The sequence below is a fragment of the Canis lupus genome, chromosome 27 (genome assembly GCF_003254725.2).
Source record: "Canis lupus dingo isolate Sandy chromosome 27, ASM325472v2, whole genome shotgun sequence".
Lineage (NCBI taxonomy): Eukaryota > Metazoa > Chordata > Mammalia > Carnivora > Canidae > Canis > Canis lupus.
Genome location: NC_064269.1, coordinates 19,723,402 through 19,745,448, shown reverse-complemented (window position 1 = coordinate 19,745,448; position 22,047 = coordinate 19,723,402). Strand labels below are relative to the sequence as shown.

Sequence of the window (22,047 nt, the reverse complement as noted above, 5' to 3'; positions counted from 1 at the left end):
TCTCTCTGGTGAGGGAGACTGGGAACTTTGCCTCACCTGGAGGCTTGCTATGCTGGGGCATCTGTAGGTTGCTCTGGCATTGCCTGAGCAGAGTGTGAAGAGAAGATTCTGGGAAGTGAACAGAGAGATTCATGCCTGCTTCTTCCCTAGTGTATTCTTTTTTTCCCCTTAATTCCAGTATAGTTAACATATAGTGTTATGTTAGTTTCAGGTGTACAATATAGAGATTTAACAATTCCATACATCACCCAGTGCTCATTACAAGTGCACTTCTTCATCCTCTTCACCAATTTCACCCATCCTCCACACTCTTCCTCTCTGGTAACCAACAGTAGTTCTCTATGGTTAAGTCTGTTTCTTGGTTTGTCTCTATTTTTTTCCTTTGCTCATTTCTTTTGTTTCTTAAATTCCACATATGAGTGAAATCATGTAGTATTTGTCTTTCTCCAACTGGTTTATTTCACTTAGGATTATACTCTCTAGCTCCATCTGTGTAGTTGCAAATGGCAATGTTTCATTCTTTTTTATGGCTGAATAATATTTGTGTGTGTGTGTGTGTGTGTGTGTGTGTGTGTGTGTACCACCTTTTCTTTATCCATTTATCTATTGGGGGGGTTGCTTTCATAATTTGGCTACTGTAAATAACACTGCTAAAACATAGGGGTGTATATGTCCCTTTAAATTAGTGTTTTTGTATTTTTTGGGGAGGGGTAAATACCTATTAGTGTGATTACTGGATTGTTTCCCTGGTAGATTAAGGAGCAGTCCTCATTGGCAGGGTAAGGAAAGAGAGTTTCATGTGGTGAGGACTTGTAAGCTCCCTATGGGTCAGGTGGATGCCTTGAAAGCTTGGATCATCTTAAGATACTCTGGAGGGGACTGTCAACATTGGGAGTCTGGAGGTATATGGCCAAGGTCAGAGAGAAGGTGACAAGAGTGGGCTGTAAAGTTCGCTAATCATGTGAACTGTGGCAGTGGAGTCCCACAAAAAACCTACATTTCTGCCCCATGAAAAATCCAGCATCTGAATGCCCATAACACCCAGCCAGTCAGCATTAGTGCTCACTCTGAAGGAACTATATCAGTAGGACCAGTTAGGTTAAAATATATACTTTTATTTTATAGTTCTCTATGTTCCTCTTCCTCTTCCCTGACCCTAGAAGGACAATAGATGAAGAGAGAAAGAAAAGACCATGATATTTTATCCAATGCACATCACTGAGCCACATCTCAGAACATTTGGAGATTGAAATTTTAATTTAGACTTAACAAGGCTTTTTCCTATCTAAAAGTGAGTCCTAATTAATGAAATTAAACTATTCTTTTAGCAATAAGTAATCTAAATGTTATGAACTCTGAAAGATCAAGGAGCAGGGAAGGAATATTCAGCAGAATGTATTTGAATTCTTAATGTGAACAATTAAATATTTTTAGTAACTTGCCTAAGATTACACAGCTTAAATGGCAGAATTTGAAAATGAACCCATGTCTGATTACCAATGCCATGGTATTTTTACTACATGGAATTTCCCCTGAAATTTTATGGTAAAATTAACCAGAAGAATTCTGTTAAAATGTACTACAACTCATAAAAGACTGGCTAAATTTGCATAACCTATTAAAAATGACTTATAGAAATAAGCAGGGATGATTAAAGTATTTTGGCAGCCCCTTAACATTTAAGGCATGGTACCTTAGGGAGGAATATCTAATCATAAAAGAAGGACACTAGATTGACACCACAGCTAAGAAATATATATGTATGTATGTATCTCATATATATGCTTATATGCATATATATACGTATATACTCATATACATTTATAAAAACTATAGAATAACAGAATTGTAGGGGCATGGAGTCTCCAGTCAAACTTGTTATTTTAAAGATGAAGAAACTATTTCTAAAGAGATGAAGCTGTTAACTTAAAGTCTAGGAGATTAAGTAACAAAGTCTTTATTCCAAGTCAGTTATTTTCCCAGTTAATGTAGCTTAGGTGCTGGGCAGAGCCAAAGGAGATGTATTTCTGGGCAAGGTACCACAGAAGAACTCCTTCTAAAGTCCTGGATATGACCCCTCACCTTCAGGTGGTTACACGGACAACCTAAAGAGAGGATGTCCTTTATTTGGAATCTTAGTAAAAGGAAACAGACTTAGCTGTAGAGTTGGTTTGAAAGAGTGATCATTCTTGGCCCACTCAGGCTGAGTTGACATATGCTTATGGATCTAAAGACAGCCTGGAATGCTGTGGCCCTACAATCAGGAGCTGAGCCTGTGGCTAGGATTAAGTGGATCGCCCTCTTTGGACAAACAGTGGGCTACAATTTAACACCCTTGTCAACGTAGGGCAGGAAAATGGCAGAGGGTCTCCACTGAAAACGAATCTTTCCCTTTGGGAATCTAAGTGACACTGAGGTCCTTATAAAGACCAGAATGCTTAGTCTTAAAAATCTATATCAAGACCAGAACCTTAGCTGTGATTACTCACACATGGAAGCTGAGCAGAAACAAATGGTCTGGAAGGCTTTCTTGTAATTATAAAGGAATTGTATTGCCAGAGAAGCCAGAAAAACAGCCTGCCAAAACCTGTGACAAATCAACCCGACTTCTGGATCTATAAATTGACATCGACAAGAAACGGAGTGTGGAAGTTGTGGTGGCCCTAAGAAAGTGTACTCTCCAGTGTCTGCTTCAAATGCAGCCATGGAAGGCAATGGACAAAAGGAATCCTCCCAGATAGCTAAAGCCAGAGCTGCCAGATGTGTTGACTGAAGGACTCACACCACCAGCAGGACAGGAGTTTGTACAGTTCCTTTCCAACAAGACTTGATCATTCTCATAGATTGATGACAGCTGTTTGTTTCTCATTTTCCCTTTTCCAGTGGGAGTTTTATTTTGGTTTTCCTGTCCCTACTCCTTCATTTTTATATTGGGTATTCAGAGACAGATGATTTATCTGTTAATTATAGACCACCATATTATAAAGAGCCACATCAGGATCTTGATATAGCGGGCTGATCTCATCTAGAGAATCCCCAACCTTGACCTAGATGCAGGAAGTGGATAAGGCTTTGGGATTGTATTCCTTGGGAAGGGATGAGGGTATTCTCTGTGGAGAATGAATAATATAAACATGTTCAAAGGGATGGAATGTGGCCAAGACTATCAACTGTCCCTCAAGATCTGTCCTTTGCCCCCTTGTAGATGGGGTGGGTATGTGAAGTTCCACCTAATGGGTTATGTGCAGAAGCAAAGAACACAATTTCATACCCATGTCTCTCTTAATGGAGGGGACATGTTCTTCCTCCTTCCTCCCACCCATTGTTTGGAATGTGGATGTGATGAGGAGCTACCCAGGATCTTGCAGAAAGAGAACACACTAGCAATAATGGATCTGTAAGGCAGAGAATCGAAGTCCCTGGACAATCTTGTGGAACCTCGGACTGCCTGCCTTTGGACAGTTACATGAGAAACAATTTTCTGTTTTCTTTATGCAACAGCTATCAGGACCTCTGTTACATAGAGCCAAATTTTTATCCTTTCATTCATGCCTACTTTAATATAACCTTTAATACATGCTGTCAAGTTTACAATTCAGACTTTTCTTTCAATCTCTAAACACTAAGACCAGTTCCCTATATATTTTGGACTAAATAATATAGAGCTAAAATGTAAACCTACGTGGTCCAAGATCTTGTCTGCCTTGTTCATTACCACTGTATTCCTGGTACATGGTAGGCACCAGTCTTTGCTCTTTTGCTCCATGCTCATAAATGATCATTTAATTAACCAGTTCAGACATGTTTATTAAGTACCCAGTATGTGTGAGATTCTGGGCTTGGAGATCAGAAGAAGAAGGAGGAGGAAGAGGAAGAGGAAGTGGGGGAGGAGAAGGAGCATTTATCACTTACTGAGTACTGGGCATCACTCCAAGTGTTTTATTTTTTTTTTTTTTTAAGATTTTATTCATGAGAGACACACAGAGAGAGAGAGGCAGAGACACAGGCAGAGGGAGAAGCAGGCTCCATGCAGGGAGACGGATGTGGGACTTGATCCCAGGTCACCAGGATCAGGCCCTGGGCTGAAGGCGACGCTAAACCGCTGAGCCACCGAGGCTGCCCACTTCAAGTGTTTTAAACACACAGTATTTATATATTTACTCCAAATTGTAAATCAATAAAGCAGGCTCTATTATCATCCTCATTTACATATGAAGAAACCAAGACACTGAGAAGTTAAGTGACTTTCCTAAGGTCATACAGATAATAAAAGGAGTATCTGGGGCTAGAACCTTGGCAGTTTGCCTTGGAGCCTCACCTCCTAAGCATAGTACTTTACTGCTTTCCTGAAGAGTAGGAAGCATCATTCTCCCCCATTAAACAGTTATTTGAACCTCCAAAGACTGTAATCTCTCTAATGCATGTTCTGGAAAATGAAAGTTCATATTTAAAATCACAAAGCCCATTTTAGACAAAAAGTATTATGCATTTGGTTTAAATAGCAATTATTTTGTCAGACAGTAATAGAGCTCCTCAAATGGGTAATTTCAATGCAATGAAAGTAACTTTCTAGTACACAAACCTATTTTCTAATTTTACAAACCAACAATTTAATTTCCTGGTCATTAAAAAAAGGAAATTTTAGAGTCTTTACTAATTGTTTAATAATACTTTTGGCAAAATTAAAATACCATTTTTTCTTTTGATAACTACTCATTATATAAACCAAGCAAAGGAATAATTCTCTTCCAAAAATAATGTCCAAAATAATATAAAAAGACATGTCCAGAATAATTACTTTCTTTAATAAATTAAAAATAATTTTTAAAAGATGAATATAGTTACTCAAAGTACAATTCTCACATGAAAGACTTGCTGCTAAATATAAAACAGCTTATACACTAAATGGAATAAAAAGGAAGGAGAAAACAAAGTGCTTATACTCAGAATGCTTAAAATCAACTGGATGGTTTCCACCATGGACTATCTCAAGCTACCAAAGTAAGGTCACTGCACATAGACTTGGGAAGAGATGTGTACAATCTGGATTCATGGCACATCTGAGCAAACTCCAGTGCACCACTGGCTCATGAGTCACCACATTTCAGGTACAAACATGAGTGTCTACTGTGTGTAGACAGGGACTACAAGTAGAATGTATCCAGGACTATAAGAGTAAGAAGGTCTTGTGCAAGGTCAGAGATGTATCTCAGATTCAGAAGGATAATAATCATGATTTGCAAAATGTCTTCAGAGATCACTTAAACATATAGCCATATCTTGGAGATATTATAGGTTTGGTTCCAGACTACTGCATTAAGGTGACAATTACAATAAAGCAAGTTAAATGATTTTTTTAGTTGCTCAGTGCATATAAAAGCTATGTTCACACTTCACTGTAGTCTACTAAAGGTGCAATAACACTGTGTCTGAAAAAAAAAAAAAACAAGGTACGTACCTAAAAATGCCTTATTCCTATAAAAAAAAATGCTAACCATGATCTGAGCATTCAGAGAACTGTGACCTTTTTGCTGGTGGAGGGTCTTGCCTTGATGTTCATTGTTTCTAACTGATCAGGATGGTGATTGTTGAAGGTTGCGGTGTCTATGGAAATTGCATAAAATAAGGCAGTGAAATCTGCCTAGTTGATTGACTTTTCCTTTCATAAACATTTTCTCTGTGCCATCTGATAGCATTTTACCCAGAACTTCTTTCAGAATTGGAGTCAATCCTCTCAAATCTTGCTGCTTCTTTATCAATTAAGTTGATTAGTATTCTAAATCCTTTCTGTTATTTCTACAATCTTCACAGCATATTCGCCAGGAGTAGATTCTACCTCAGGAAACCACCTTCTCTGCTCATGCATAAGAAGCGACTCCTAATCCATTAAAGTTTTATCATGAGATGGCAGCAATTCAGTCCCATTTTCAGGCTACACTTCTAATTCTCTTGCTATTCCTTTTTTTGGATAATAAATTTATTTTTTATTGGTGTTCAATTTGCCAACATACAGAACAACACCCAGTGCCCATCCCGTCAAGTGCCCCCCTCAGTGCCCATCACCCATTCACCCCCACCACCTGCCCTCCTCCCCTTCCACCACCCCTAGTTCATTTCCCAGAGTTAGGAGTCTTTATGTTCTGTCTCCCTTTCTGATATTTCCTACCCATTTCTTCTCCCTTCCCTTCTATTCCCTTTCACTATTATTTATATTCCCCAAATGAATGAGAACATATGATGTTTGTCCTTCTCCGATTGACTTATTTCACTCAGCATAATACCCTCCAGTTCCATCCGTGTTGAAGCAAATGGTGGGTATTTGTCATTACTAATGGCTGAGTAATATTCCATTCCCATCACACCCTCAGTTACTTCCTCCACCCTCCACTGAAGTCTTGGGCCCCTCAAAGTCACCTATGGGGGTTAGAGTCAACTTCTTCCAAACTATTTTTCTTGTTGGTATTTTGATCTCTTCTCACAAATCATTAATGTTCTTAATGGCATCTAGAATGGTGAATCCTTTGCAAGAAGCCTTGAGTTGACTTTTCCCAGATCCATCAGAAGAATAGCTATTTATGACAGCTATAGCCTTATAAAATGTACTTTTTAAATAATAAGAGTTGCGAGTCAAAATAACTCTTTGATCCATGGCTGCAGAATAAATACGGTGTTAGCAGGAACATTGTACATTTGTATATTGGACATGTACATCTCCATCAGAGTTCTTGGGTGACCTGGTACATTGTCAATGAGCAGTAATATTTTGAAAGATAATTTTTTTTCCTGAGCAGTAGGTCTTAACAGTGGGCTTAAAATATTCAATAAACAATGTTGCAAAGAGATGTGCTGTTATCTAGGCTTTGCTATTTCATTGATAGAGCATAGGCAAAGTAGATTAAGCATAATTCTTAAGGGCCCTAGGATTTTCAGAGTGGTAAATGAACATTATCTTCAACTTCAAGTCATCAGCTGTATTAACCACTTAATGAGAGAGTCCGTCTATCCTTTGAAGCTTTGAAGCCAGGCATGAACTTCTCTTGTCTGGTTATGAAAGTCCTAGATGGCATCTTCTTCCAATAGAAGGCTATTTTGTCTACACTGAAAATCTGTTGTTTAGTGTAGTCACCTTCATTAATGATCTTACTGGATCTTTAGAATAACTCTCTTCAGCTTCTGCATCAGCACCTGCTGCTTCACGTTGCATTTTTATGTTATGGAGACAGATTCTTTCTTCAAACTTCATGAACCAATCTCTGCTAGCTTCCAACTTTTTTCTGCAGCTTCTTCACCTCTCTCAGCCTTCCTAGAATTGAAGAGAGTTAGAGTCTTTGTCTCTGAATTAGGCTTTGGTTTAAGGGAAAGTTGTGGCTGGTTTGATCTTCTATCCAGACCACTAAAAGCTTTCTCCATATCAGCAATAAGGCTGTTATGCTTTATCATTCATGTGCTCACTGGAGTAGCACTTTTAATTTCCTTCAGGAACTTTTCCTTTGCATTCACAACTTGGCTAACTGTTTGGCACAGGAGTCCTAGCTTTTGGCTTATCTCGGCTTTCAACACGCCTTCTTGACTATGCTTAATCATTCCTAGCTTTTGATTTAGAGTGTGAGATGTGCGACTCTTCTTTTCCCTTGAATACTTACAGGCCACTGTAGGATTATTAAGTGGCTAATTTCAATATTGTGTCTCAGGAATAGGGAGGTCTGAGAAAAGGAAGAGATGGAAAAACAGCTGGTTGGTGGGACAGTCAGAACACGCACACCCTTTATCAATTAGGTTTGCTGTCTTATGTGGGCACAGTTTGTGACGCTCCAAAACAATTACAACAGTAACATCAAAGATCACTCATCACAGATCACTGTAAGAAATATGATGAAAATATTTGAAATATTGCAAAAATTACCAAAATGTGATAGAGACATAAAGTGAGCAAATGCTGTTGGGGAAATGGTGTCAATAGACTTACTTGATGTGGGTTGCCACAACCTTCAATTTGTAAAAAATGCATTATTTATGAAGCACAATGAAGCAAATGCCTGTATTTGGATTTGTGAATACTAGTAAATCTTATACTTACTGTAGCAATGCAATTCTTTGTGTGTGGTAAACAGGAAAGGAGTAATACATCATAGCTTTCTTCATCTATAAGGAATCTGAGGTTTCACCAAATCTCTTCTTGCTGCAATTCTAGTATTTCCTTTAGGCTCTATAGAAAAGGATGATGAAAAGACAAAAAGGAACAGCAATTTATTAAAACTCTTCTGCCCTCAACTTTTCAGTTAGGCTTGTGTCAAAGTGGCTTTTGGACTCAGTGGCCACACCCTTTGACACAATCTCCATGCTTTAATGGAAGAGAGTGTTCTGCTTTCCTGGGCACAGTTGGCCTTGACAACAGTCCATCTGATATTATGGAAATGCAATGGTACCGTAAGTAAAAGAGAGAAAGCCAGGGAGCAAGACTAGAAGCTGCTTGATCAGCTGCCTCTTTCACTTGAGATTTTCCTTCCAAAGTTAACCTTGGAGATTCATAGATAATATCACTTAAAAACAACTATCACCACGGTCGCATCGTCCAACTGGTAGGACCTTCAGCTCTTTTCCACTATCTCAGTAGAGACATGAACAAATTCCTTCTCTTCTCAGTTCATTAGAGACAGCATCACATTTTTTCTGTGTAGTAACCTTTTCCTACCCCATTTAAATAGTAGGTGCTGTATTAAAAGATAACTAATGTTTTACAGAAATTATTGGCAAATTTAAAATTCAAATCAAAATGGGAGTTTTCCAGCACAGATTTCTTATCAAAACCTTTTTAAGGTCTATTCTACTTTACTTTGGCTGGAGCATTTAATGGGGTGCTCAGGTTTTAGCCTCTTTTCTCAACTTGAATTTACTATGAGTTTGGACATTAGACAACCTTACCAAGACCAATGTGGTGAGGGTGCTTCCAATTATTCCTACTACAGATAGATTTGGTGAGCCACCCCCTCCTGCCAGTAGCAGCTTGTAATCTTCCTCTTCCCAGTTTCTGAACTCCCAGCTGGTTGCCACTGTGCCTAGGATTCCCTGCACTTTTGCCTTCTATCACCTCAGAAATCTGTAAGAGCTTCAGGCTCACTGGGTGAGGAATTTCTGGATCATTCCCTACAAACTTCTCTCCTGGGTTTTAGTTTTCTCTTATCTTATAGGGGATCTTTACTTTGCTATTCCCTGCCAACCCTTTTCACCTCCCCATTTCCTGCAAAGGACGATTCTTCTTTTTCTTGTTCTTTTTCTTACTCCTTCTCTTCCTCTTCATCTTCCTTCTTCTTCTCCTCCTCCTCTTCCTTCTCCTCCTCCTTCCTTTTGCTTTTGAAACATTTATAATTCATTTGTAGAAATAAGATATTTTCTACAAAAATTTTAGGAAACATTTGTGAAAGAATCCAAAAGCAGATGCAGTGATTTTCTTATTAAACTAAAGAATAATCCTATTTAGTGCCTTTATCTGTAGGCAGAGATCTAAAGGAGCACATTCTGGAACCACAGTAGCTATGTGGAGAAAGTTCTTATTCTTTTTAGTGTGCCTTCATATCATTGTCCTACTTCAGCCACTCAGTGATCCTATGAAGAAAGACAGGTACTCTACAGCTTTAAAGATGAGAAAAATGAGTCATAAAGAGATGGAGTCACTTGTTCAAGATGGGCTCTTAGTTCTGGAGCATGTTATTGCCTTTCAAGGATTCTTACTATTGTCTGTCTCCCTGTACTATTCGCACTGTGTGAGGCCTATTCACAAACTTTATAGCCAGGCTGGTTCCATTCTTAGGTCAAGCCAATCTAGCCTCTCAGATGGTCTCTCTGCCATCCAAGTAGTCTTAAAGGCTGACACCATTTTTTGGGATCCTGCTATTTCACATCACTGCCCTCTATCCCCAACTCACCAAAGATCATCAACTCTACATAGCTCAAAGGTTTGCACCCTAGTGAATTTTCCACTTACTTATCTTTTTATTATTTGTTTCCAGTTTGTTTTTTGACCTGCATAGCTCAGGTTATCTGTTTCATGGAGTATCCCAGTACTATAATCATTGCATTATTTGCCTTTTTGCTTCTTCCTCTCTTATAGCAGGAAGGAAATTAAAAACAGAGAAGAAAATAATCCTTCATATGCAGTAAAGGCAATATATGAATAGCAGTAGGGGTCATTTGTACAATGGGTGAAAGCCAACAGTTTGTTTCTAGTATCTATGAGTCTGTTTCTGTTTAAACAGGCCTAGATTTAAAAATCAATTCTATCTTCTGCCAGATGCATGAACACAGTCAAGTTAGCTTCATTCTTTTTAACCTTAGATTTCCCATCTGTAAATAAGTATAATAATAATACCTATTTTGAAGTTGCTCTTGTAATGTTTAAAGAAAATTAAATGATACAACATATGTACAATGCCTAGAAGAGTGCCTGACATTTGGTAGTGTTTAACAAATACTAGATGCTCTATTAAAGATAACTAATGATTTAAAATTTTATGGCCTAGATCTATATGTTTTTTTCCCAAGATATTTGATTTCTATAACCTCTTACTTCATTATTTACTATAAGTCATGTTCCTACTCAAATGCATGGTTGAGGGAAGAGAAAGAAGTCAAACTTATTATTAGTTAGATGAACATGCTGAATTGTTTAAGTTATTTTCATTCTACTGAATATTAAGTTATACTAATTGATATTTTTATAATATTTCAATTATGGCATACTTTCCCATATATTGGAGTAATTTATTTCTTTCAAAATATGAGTATTAAGTTAGAGTTTAAATATAAATTTCATTAATGACATAAATTACTAATAATTTGAGCTTTAATATTCACTATGGAAAATACATGACCTAAACATTTAAGAATTAACAATATTAAGGGGCATCTTTTTCTTCCTGAAAATTGAAAACGGACAATATTTAGAGGCATATATTTTTATACTTGGAAGGCAGGTCGATCCTCTGTAAGATGAATCAAGAATTATTTACTATGGGTGATAAATACAGATAAATAATGAGTAGTTCGGTTTCCAAGTTGGGTGGCGGAATGGCGGAATAAAAAGAAAACAGATATAACAGGCACTTTTAAAGTAAGCATTAATCAATTTTTCCTTACTTAAATAATTCAAAATGGAAATACTCATTTAAAAATGTTTGTGTAGTTATAAACTCAGTAACTGAAAAATCCAAAAAATCCATCATCTTTGCAAGTAGGTAGTCTCCCATTAGATAAGAAGAGTGATTATTTATTCTGGGTGAGGAAAATGCTGATTTGATTTGCTTTTACTGTTCATGTTATCTCCTGGGAGGGGAAAATGATAAAAATTTTAGTAGAATGATGAACTTTCTAAACTCCTTTTTAATGGTACTTATTGCCAGTTTCTTATTGCCTAGAGTACTCGGTTACCATATCTGAGAGTGATAGAGTTTTGCTGTATCACTCTCTTCAGGCCTCCTGCCACAGAAAGTATTATAGGTGAAATCATGTGAGAGCAATTCCCTTTGGCACTTACAGTAACTGAATCTTCTTGGGTGGGATCCAAACTTGCTATACCAAACTTCACACCCCAGTGGGTTGTGTTATATAAAATGAGACTCTGATGTGCATGTAATGTTTCTCTTTGTTGACCGTTATGAGAGGATCTTGATTTCTGGTGAGCAAATTTGTTGTCAAATCACTCACCCTGTGAGAATTCAGAATTTATTTCTTGCCTCAGAGGATAATTTCTAACCCAAAGCTAAGTTTTTACATGATTATTTGAAAGTTGAAATAATCTTTTTTCCTCCCTGTCCCATCCCATGCTAAGAGGAGAAATTGATACTGGGAGAATTTTCAGGTCCTGGGATTAGTAATGCAGTATGCCTCCTGGAACATATAATGGTACTCGTACTACCATTTCCATTTTGAAGGAAGGAGGGGGAAGAGAGCTAAGAAAAATAAACCGGTGGGCAAAGTATTATCTCTGGAAGTTGTATTTTGTGTTGGTTGCTACAGTAGCATTTCTCAGACAAGCTATTGTTCAATGTTTGTTGCTCAGTTACTTCATTCAAACCCCATTTATACCTGAAATATAAGTCATGGGGTTATTATTTTTATTTTGATTTTTTATTTTTTTAAATCAAATTATCCATTAATCTCTAGTGGCTTCTCAGTGTATTGTCCTCCTTTAAAATTGTCCATTTTGGATCAGAATTCTAGTCAGTTTTTTTTCTTTCCCTACAACAGTGATGTGAACATGTCAAATGACTTAGTGGTTCATCTGGCACAAGTAACTGAAAATTTGAATGCTTATCTGAACTTTATCTGAACTATCCTGAGTTTTCTTGGGTCTGTAAAATTGGAACTGAAATCTCATGGAAACTGGCTTTCTCAAGAAATTTTTGGTGAGCCAGAAATACTGTGAGAGCAGCCTTTCCCGTGGTGTTTTGGCAATTTTACTTTGGCCCGGACAAAACCAGGAAGTTCAGAGGTGAATGAGAATGAAAAATAATGAAATGGTAACTGATCTTTTTTTTTTTTTTTTTTTTTTTTTTGGTACTTCAGAAAGATTCAGTTCAAAATGCTTAAAGAACATATCAAGTCAGCCTCAGTAACTATAAGCCTACGAGAAGCATTAAGAGGGAGTTGTGATGCTATTAACAATTAAGTCCATCTATGGTAATGAAAAACGAAATTAAAAACTACCATTTTTTCTTGTTCTTCACACTATTTGACTAATATATCATTTTTAAAATTGCAGATTCTACAAATTATTGGTCAGTTTAATTAACATATATCCCCTAACATTAGCAATGACATGGAAGATAATTTAATGAATTAATATCAACTTTCCTTACCATACCTTAATTCAAATTCTTACCACTAGGTAGATTGCATTTCCATGGATTTTCATATTTAGAGATGAGAACCTGTTACAGTTTACCGTAGATTTTAGTAGATAGATTATCACAGATTTTCATGGAAATCAAGTTTCTATTTGTATGCCAAATATCTCTAGAAGATGCGTGAATTATATTCGTAGAAGCATGCTGAAGGAGAGGGAGGAGGTTCTTATATATTAAACACTAGATCTCAAAAAAAAAAAAAACACTAGTTCTCAAACCTCGGTCTACTGTGGTATTTTTAAATGGGGATGCCCTGGCCTAACCCCCATCCACTACATCCAAATCACTGATTGTGGAGCCCATGCCGCTGTATTTTTATCTTGCTCCACTGGTTCTCATCATGCCCCACTGACAAGTGTTCACTTAGGTGTCATGATTGCAAAGAGCAATCCTGCATGAAAAATTGTATCTATATAAGGCTTGAAGAGGTTATTTCTATCATTCTTGCTTAATGGTTGAAGATACTAAGACTTAGAGAGTTTTAGTAATTTTCCCAGTTATTAAGTGGTAGAGTTGAAACTCAAATCCTGCTCTTTTGCCTCGAAGCTCTAGACTTTTCCCACTAAAACACCAACGTACTGCAAGCAGAGAAAGGAGGAACATCTGTTCCTACTATTTAAAAAAATTAAAAAGGGATGTTTTGTCTAAGAAAGATATGCCATTATAAACATTAACACCAAGTGTATGACAGACATCTATTTCTAAATTACCTTATGAGACAAAAAGGTAACTGAGTCAATCTATAAATAACTTCTCTCAGATACCTGTTCTTAATTGTGAGTGCTCAGTAAATCCTTTGTGATAGACTGTTGACTTGAAGTTTTTGTTCTCTTTGTAACCCTTCGAAAATCATGGCAATGGAAGTGCTAATTGCGGATTCTGAAGGCTGTATTGTCAGCCATTGGGAAGTGTCCATCTACCTTGTTAGCCACTCCATTAATTCTGTGTCCATTTGTGTGCAGAGGCTTGGACAACAAAGGGACCAGAAGCCATGCTGAATTATTCCATTTTAATATAATAACATATAATTCCTGTAGTGTTCTAGAAAGCCAAAGTTTACAAATGTCTGAAAATTTTCAAAATTTTTTATGAAATTAATGCCCCCCAAAGATTCTTACTTCATTGTTTTTGCTGGCTCTATTTTACAAGCCATTTACCTTCGGTGAACTAAGGTATTGGGCTTTGAATAAATGATGCCCTTTGGATCAGTTGTGTCTGCTCTGTGATTTGTACAGGATTGGCAACCATCAGCCTGGCCTTTATCCCAGGCATTCATTTGAAATGTAGTCACATAAGATAGGGTAGGGCAGGAGGACATGAGGGCAGTGGGATGATTTCCAAGCTCAAGAATAGTCAGGGGGAGAAGTCTATCCCTAGAGGAGAAAAGTAAGTGGAGTTTGTGTGTAACCAAAATAAAAAAGTGCGGATGGTTTCTGAAAAACACTGAAATGTATACAAGTTACAACAGACCGCCCTTAGGCAGTTTTAGCGAGTGCAATTGGCATTCGTACAAAAGATAACCTAACCTGACACTAACCCTGCCAGTAGTTCAGGGATAATATTTTCACTAGGATGAACTGCTCTTGAACTGTTTCTGTAATTTATTTGGTGCAAACAGGCTTTCCTTCAACATCAGACATGCATGTCTTATGGCCACCCATTTGTTTATTGTAAAAACATATTTGTTATAGCCAATGCAAGCAAAACCCTCCTTTCCACTAGTGTTTGAATTCCCCCTGAAGCCTTCTCATACTGTGTACCACAGCCCTGATGATGAAGTATACGCAAGCTTGTTCCAAACCATGTCCCATGTTTTCTTTGGACTTATCTTCAAAATCTATGGCTAAAGAGCAACTCCTAGTGTTTTATGACCTTTTAGCATGATGGTGCTTATCCTTTGGACTTGAAATGATTTTCCTTCTCTTGATGAAAATGTCAAGTGGGCCTGAAGATCCAGTGAGACACTGGACATTGGGCTAACTGAAAAGAAAAGAGAAGAGCTGACTAGATGTAAGAGAAGAATCTTGTTTTAGAAAATTATGGATATGTAGTAAAGATCACTCGGTGGAGTCTATATAAAGCACTATAATGTATGATCAGTTTCATCACCAGTATAGTCATTGATATTATATCATATTCTACATGAGTTGCCAATACTTAGCTACTGGACTGATCCTGAAATGAAGGAGATCTTGGATGATTCTAGAGATGATGGCTTCTATGGGCACTAATTGATTCCAGAAATATTTCCTTGAGTGGCTACTATGTGCCAGTAAACAATCCAGAAAAAAATAATTTCCTTTGCCAAGTCCAGTTATTCTTTTTGTGTTTGGAATGACTCAATCCCCATCTTGTGTTAGTAAAGCAGATTGTTTTGGGTTTATTCCCAAACTTTTGGATGCCATCTTTTAGAATGCCAAAGACTCAAAAGATCTAATGAACATTTTATTTATTTTTTTTTCTAATGAACATTTTAGACTTCATTTATGAGCCTGAAGAGAAAAGGAAATGAGGAATGATTGATTCTTGTTGCCCAGGAACTGCTTCGATAGAGTTGCAGTGATTCTACAGAAGAATTAACACTTTTTAAATAACAGATAGTAGGACTGTTGCTAACACATATGACATCTTCGAGTAATTTGGTGTCTTGTTGGGGATCCTTGGGTGGTTCAGCGGTTTGGTGCCTGCCTTTGGCCCAGGGCGCGATCCTGGAGTCCTGGGATCGAGTCCCGTGTCGGGCTCCCAGCATGGAGCCTGCTTCTCCCTCTGCCTGTGTCTCTGCCTCTCTTTCTCTCTCCCTCTATGTCTATCATGAATAAATAAATAAATATTTTTTAAAAATTTGGAGGCTTGTTATAATAAATATGCAAATCCATGACATCCATGTCACTCTCTTAGATATGTTTCTCTTTGCAATGCACAACTTGCCCAACCATACGTAGTGGCCCTATGTAGTGGCTGTCTCAGACAGTTTGGAGGGACTGCAAACAAATTGGAACAACACATCAATATCAATGTGTATCCTCCCAACAAGGAACATGTGTTAATAATATTCTACCACCAAATTACTATGACTTTCTCCTTCTTTATAGTTTTTTCCTAAACACATATTTAGTTGGGAAGCTGAATTTATCTCGAACATTTAAACAAAAGCTATTTTTACTACCCTTCCTCTTTAATTTCCCTAGATTTTTTTCTCAGTTGAAAGCTCTGTGTTTCTGGTTAATCTAATTTCACCTTGCTACCCATGGATTATAACCTGTTCATATTTCTGGCTGACTTCTTTTTAAGATATTTTCCTCTAAATCAAATGGATGATAAAGTCCATGAATTATCTGACCATGCAGGACAAAAATGATATATAAATATCAGACATCTATGTAACCCCTACATATCTGAACAGTGTGTCATGGAAATTCTGGAACCCCGTAATTCTAAACTAAACTAAAAAAAATGCGTATTTATTTTCCTGCCCTTATAAATGAACTTTCTATCATTTTTGTTAAGTACTTACATGGCAGAAAGAAGAAAGTGAATACAGAATAAATTAGTGAGGTTATCATTTTCTTTTCTAGCCTCAACATCTAGTTCCTGGAAAACCTCAATATCTAAACCTTCAGATAGCTTTTATACTCAGGCACTTACCTCACAGATTTTGCTAAAACAAAACTGAATTGGTCTCTTAGAATTTGGTTGATTTTGAAAAGCCAGCTTCTAAAAATGTGAGCTTATCTTATACTTATCACAATCTAAGACCTATGTGGAATACCCTAATATATACAAGACCTCCTACTAAATACGTGAAATCTTCAAATGTTTTGTAGACATTTGCATAGTGTCCATAGTATACACCAGTTGATGTGGTCAGTTGGGAAGAATTGAGGAACAAAATTGGCAGTAATTATCACAAAAAGTCATCCGTAGAAGTTTGGGTTTGGAACATCTGGTTTGTTGATCAGCAATAGAATGAGAAAGAAACTTGCTACTGTCATCTTTCACTCGTTTTTATCTACCTCTTTTTATCCCTCATTCAATTCTACTTTAAAATTGTATTCTAGTCTGTGGCACGACCTTCCCAACACATATAGCAGGAAACGGCTAGTACACATTAAATATATCTGTTCTCAACTATTTGGACAAAATAAACATATGTATATACAGAGTAGGGATTAGAAAAGTCTCTTTTTTTCTCCCTGAGCTATACTCTAAAACCCCCAGGAACTTCCATAGAGGAAACTTAAGGGTTGTAAGGAAGTAAGATAAGGGACCTAGCAGGAGAGATTTATAGTGTCCCATTCGTATTTCAGTCAGAGGAGTTCTGCTTTTATGTGTCTCATAACTTTGGCCTACACATAAAATTTCATTTGAAGAAGGATTCAACAAATGCAATAAATTTAAAACCCATTTGCTTTGGAAATGCTTTGGCATAATACAACCCTTAAGTAATTGCTGTGTATATTCTCCATTCTAACCTTGCCTCCACCTAAATCCTCACTTCTCAAGGGCAGGCCCTGTGTCATAATTAATTCTTTGGCTGGCATAATTGCTTCTTAAATAAACAAGTCTATAATAAAATGCTTCAAATAATTTACTGATATACAATGAAAGTAAACTAGCATCATATAATTTCTAGGGCTGTCGGTTGGGTTTAGACTGATGAAGATTGGTCAGAGAAGAGTAAGGCAATCATAAAGTGAATAATTTCCAAAAAATGCCTTTTAAAAGCTTTGAAGGTGGACTGGTATGCCTCCATGGCATTTCATGTTCTGAAACACTGGATACCTCTAAAAGTAGCCATATTTCAAAGAACACTCCTTTTTTCTTACTTAGTTACTACTTCTATTTCCTTTACAGTGGTCCAGGTGCATTTATTTGTCATCTGAAAGAAGAAGGAAATAGCTTTGCTTTTCAGGTTTTGTAGAACATAGTCCCAAAAAAATGTTCTAATACCTCAAGTGCCCAGCCTGTTACAAAAAGAGAAAGTGGTAAATTGTACTACTCATTTCCAATATCCAACGCCTTGAACTCAGACAAAGCCATGTGACTTGCTTTCATTGATGAAATGTGACAGGGAGTCTCATGTGTCCCTTCCATGTGGAAGCTTTAAGGGACAATATGTGCTCCCCCTCTTCTTCTGCAGCACTCAGTTATCAGCAGTACTGTCTGTCCCCTCAGGAGGTAGAGAGTGACGAGCAGAGAGCCAGCTGACCACCATGGGCATTGTAGTGTGAGCAAGAAACACAAACAACAGCAACAGCCACAACAACAACAACAACTTCGGTGTTTTAAGCATAGGAGTGAGAGTGAAAAAGTGGTTTTTGGACGTATGTTTTTATTTTTGCGTGTGGAGTCTGAGTCCAAATGTGTTATCAGACTCTTGTGGTCTTCCTGTGATCTGGGCCAAGTCACTATGTACAAAAACAAACCACACTGGTTTCTAGTCCCCCCTAAAATCAGAGAAGGGGGAGATGGAACTAGTGCAGCTGTGGCAACAACCTTATTGTTAGAGAATGAGGGTATCTGATTTATAAGTGCCTAGAAGTTTCAGTATGAAAAAAAGAAACTATGCATATCAGGGCAGAGTTTTTCATTTAGTGGGAAACCATTCTTGTGTGCATGTGTTGATTAGTTATTTTCATCCTCAAAAATTGAGATGTAAATTTAAAACTCTTACTTTTTACTAATTTAACTAGAATTGTTGAGTTTTAGTGTCTAGATTTAAGGCTACCTTGGGCCAAGTTGCTTTAATTATCTGGGGACCCAGCATTCAACCCTTTCCAGCCCACAGATTACATGTGGGCCTGTGATGGAGAATATCTGAGTGTTCTTCCTGGTAAGCATTAATTGCACTTCCATTGCCTCTCATGGAAAACTTGCCAGGAGCCCAAGCCAATATTTAGACTATTGACATTAATTCTGTCCCTCTCCTTCTCTAAGGTGGTATACAGTAACTTCTAAGATCAAATTGTTAGACAAGCAAAAACATTTTCAGATTTCCGATAATTTTATCTTTCATTTTATGCCAAAGATATAAATTTACATCCAGCATTTGCTATAATCACATGGCCCTCCACAGCTACCCAAGCAAGCAGCCAGCAGAAACAGGAAGTTTAATAAAACCCTATACTTCCATAAAATGTAGCCTGAAATGTGTCATGGACCTGGGCCTCCCCCTTCCAAAGTGATATACTAACATTTTATTTTTTTAAATTGCCTATCAAAATCTAAACATGTTTGATTCCTTAAATGACAAAAGGGAAAGACACTTCTAATGGCTACAGTCCTTGATTTGAAAATGTATGAGAATATGTTTTCATTATCAGTTGCCTTGGTGTTTCAAAATAATACCTTTTTATATCAGCTTCCCAATTTCACACAAGCATAACTTTTATACAATGATCTTTATGGTGATATGTGTATTTTGGAATTAACTGTAACATTTCATTTGTATGTTATACATCATGGTGTTTGCTGCTTATCATAGAGAAAAAGTTTTTTCACAATTTCATTGTGATTTTTCTATTGAGCATATAATTATAAAATTTTCTTAATTGTAATTCTATACTAAGAAGTGATAATTTAGAAGACTAATAAGTGGGGATACCTGGGTGGTTCAGCGGTTTAGCGCCTGCCTTCAGCCCAGGGCATGATCCTGGGGTCCCAGGATCGAGTCCCACATCGGGCTCCCTGCATGGAGCCTGCTTTTCCCTCCTCCTGTGTCTCTGCCTCTCTCTCTCTCTATGTCTATCATAAATAAATAAATAAATCTTAAAAAAAAAGAAGAAGACTAATAGTATCCTTAAGTATATACCAGAGGTTTTAGGCAAGGCTCTAAAGTAAATTGTTTTTTATGCTTTGTAGGGACTATGCCCTTATTTCTAAAATTCAGTTGCACAGGATTGAAAATAAGTTGTAAATAGTCATAAAGAAAGGAATGAATGTGACTAAAGAGTTAGAAATCAAAGCAGTGAGAAATTAAAATGGAGTATTTAAAAGTTTTCTGCCATAGAGACTCCTTAAAATTTAAATACAGAATGTACAGTTTTTAAATGGATAAAATGGGGGTGCCTGGCTAGCTCAGTTGGTAGACCATGAGACTCTTAATCTCAGGGTTGTGAGTTCAAGCCTCATTTTGGGCATGGAGCTCACTTAAAATAAAAATAAAAGTAAATGAATGAAATGAAGAAGATATTCTCATCTTCTTGTCTTAGAAATTACACAAGTAAAGAAAAAGAACAGGAAATAAAAACCTAAAACTCAGTTCCCTGACACTAAGAGATACTTTTAACTCTGAAGCCTGACAGAAGGAAGGCTACCAAATCTTTTGAAACAGAGATGCAAGAAGATGCTGAGGGAGGGTCCTGAGGCTGTGGATCTAACTGAAGGTGGGCAAAGACCAACTCTTTGTTGGGGCAGCATAGTTAGATGAATTGTTTAATTGCAAAAGCCTCCTTAGACAAGGTCTGGTAAAAAGAAAGGACAGGTGGAGCTGGGTGAGGAAATAGAAACACAAAGATAAGCTATTTTGCCCGAAGCAGTTTCTTGGTGAAAACTGGGTAGAGTAAAAAGAATGCATTGTGAGAAGCCCTGAAATATCAATCTCTATCAGCTGGAAAGAGTAATTCACTAATACTCACAGACTAGTATATTCAGAATTCCTTGTGATCTAGAATATAGCCCTAGTCCTCCCACAAACATATCACCCTACAGATAGCTAGTTCTGGAAGAAGTAACTTCATTTAAATAGGAACTTTGAAAAAATTGCCATAAATCATTCAAATATAGTATATATAACCATTCAAAAACTGAACAGTAGAAATGTGTGGGAAATATCAGAAAGGGAGACAGAACATAAAGACTGCTAACTCTGGGAAACGAACTAGGGGTGGTAGAAGGGGAGGAGGGCGGGGGGTGGGAGTGAATGGGTGACGGGCACGGGGGTTATTCTGTATGTTGGTAAATTGAACACCAATAAAAAATAAATTAAAAAAAATAAAAAAATAAAAACCGAACAGTGTTTGGCATTTTAAAATGTTAGGAAGTTATTGCTTCCATTAAATAGGAATTCTAAGTATAGACATACGAGTGTAGGAAATGTAGGGGGAGGCAGCAGAATGTAATGTAATTTGAATTGGCAAGCTAAAAAGAAGTGGAAGAGAAAACAAAACTATCATAGACATAATGGCCTCACTGGATGCAGCACAAAAGAGAATAGACTATACTGAAAACAGTGAGGGGTATTAAATATTGTAAAGGGAGGGGCACCTAGGTGACTCAGTCAGTTAAGCCTCCAGACTTGTGATTCCAGCTCAGGTCATTGGATCGGGGTTGTGAGATGGAGCGCCTCAACTGGCTCTGCACTCAGTATGGAGTCTGCTTGAGATTCTCTCTCTTCCTCTCCCTCTACCCCTCCTCCTACATACTCTTTCAAATAAATGAAGAAATAAATCAGTACAATCTTAAAAAAAGTATTGTAAAGGTTGCAAAATAGAATAGAAAGTTAAAAAGAGATTAGAAGAATTCGAAAATGTTATTCCTGGAAAACAAGTATGAACGATCTAATAGAATATCAACACTAGAATGAAACATAAATTATGAAAGAATAAAAATATTTAAAGATGTAATTAAAGAGGGATGCCTTGGTGGCTCAGTGGTTGAGCATCTGCCTTTGGCTCAGGGCATGATCCTGGGGTCCTAGGATCGAGTCCTGCATCGGGCTCCCTGCAGAGAGGCTGCTTCTCCCTCTGCCTATGTCTCTGCCTCTCTCATGAATAAATAAATAAAATATATGTTTTTAAAAAGATATAATTAAAGATAAATTTATAACACTATAAGTAGCCTTAGATATTTAGATTAAGGGGTTATGTATAGCATAAGCTAGGAAAAATTGCCTTAGAAAACAAACAGAAACACACTCTGATAAGTTTTCTACCTATTAAAAATAAAAAAATTACTTGAGTCTCTTGTTAAAAAGATAATAGTTAAGGTGGACTACAGAAAAGTTTATAGAAAGAATGAATTCTAGAACACAGACAAGAAATAGAAAGTATAAACTAAGAATTTTATATCTGTCCAAATTTATTCAAGAACAAGTAAAGATAATTTTCTAGAGGAAAACTTTCAGTGAACCAAGAACTTAATGTAT

At 37.1% G+C, this 22,047-nt stretch overlaps 1 non-coding gene across 1 annotated transcript; it reads left to right on the top strand.

Annotated features, from left to right (window-relative positions):
* Positions 1–19,968: 19,968 nt before the first annotated feature.
* Positions 19,969–20,041, top strand: TRNAK-CUU (transfer RNA lysine (anticodon CUU)). Its single transcript has one exon. It is a non-coding gene; the product is annotated as a tRNA-Lys (tRNA).
* Positions 20,042–22,047: the final 2,006 nt, after the last annotated feature.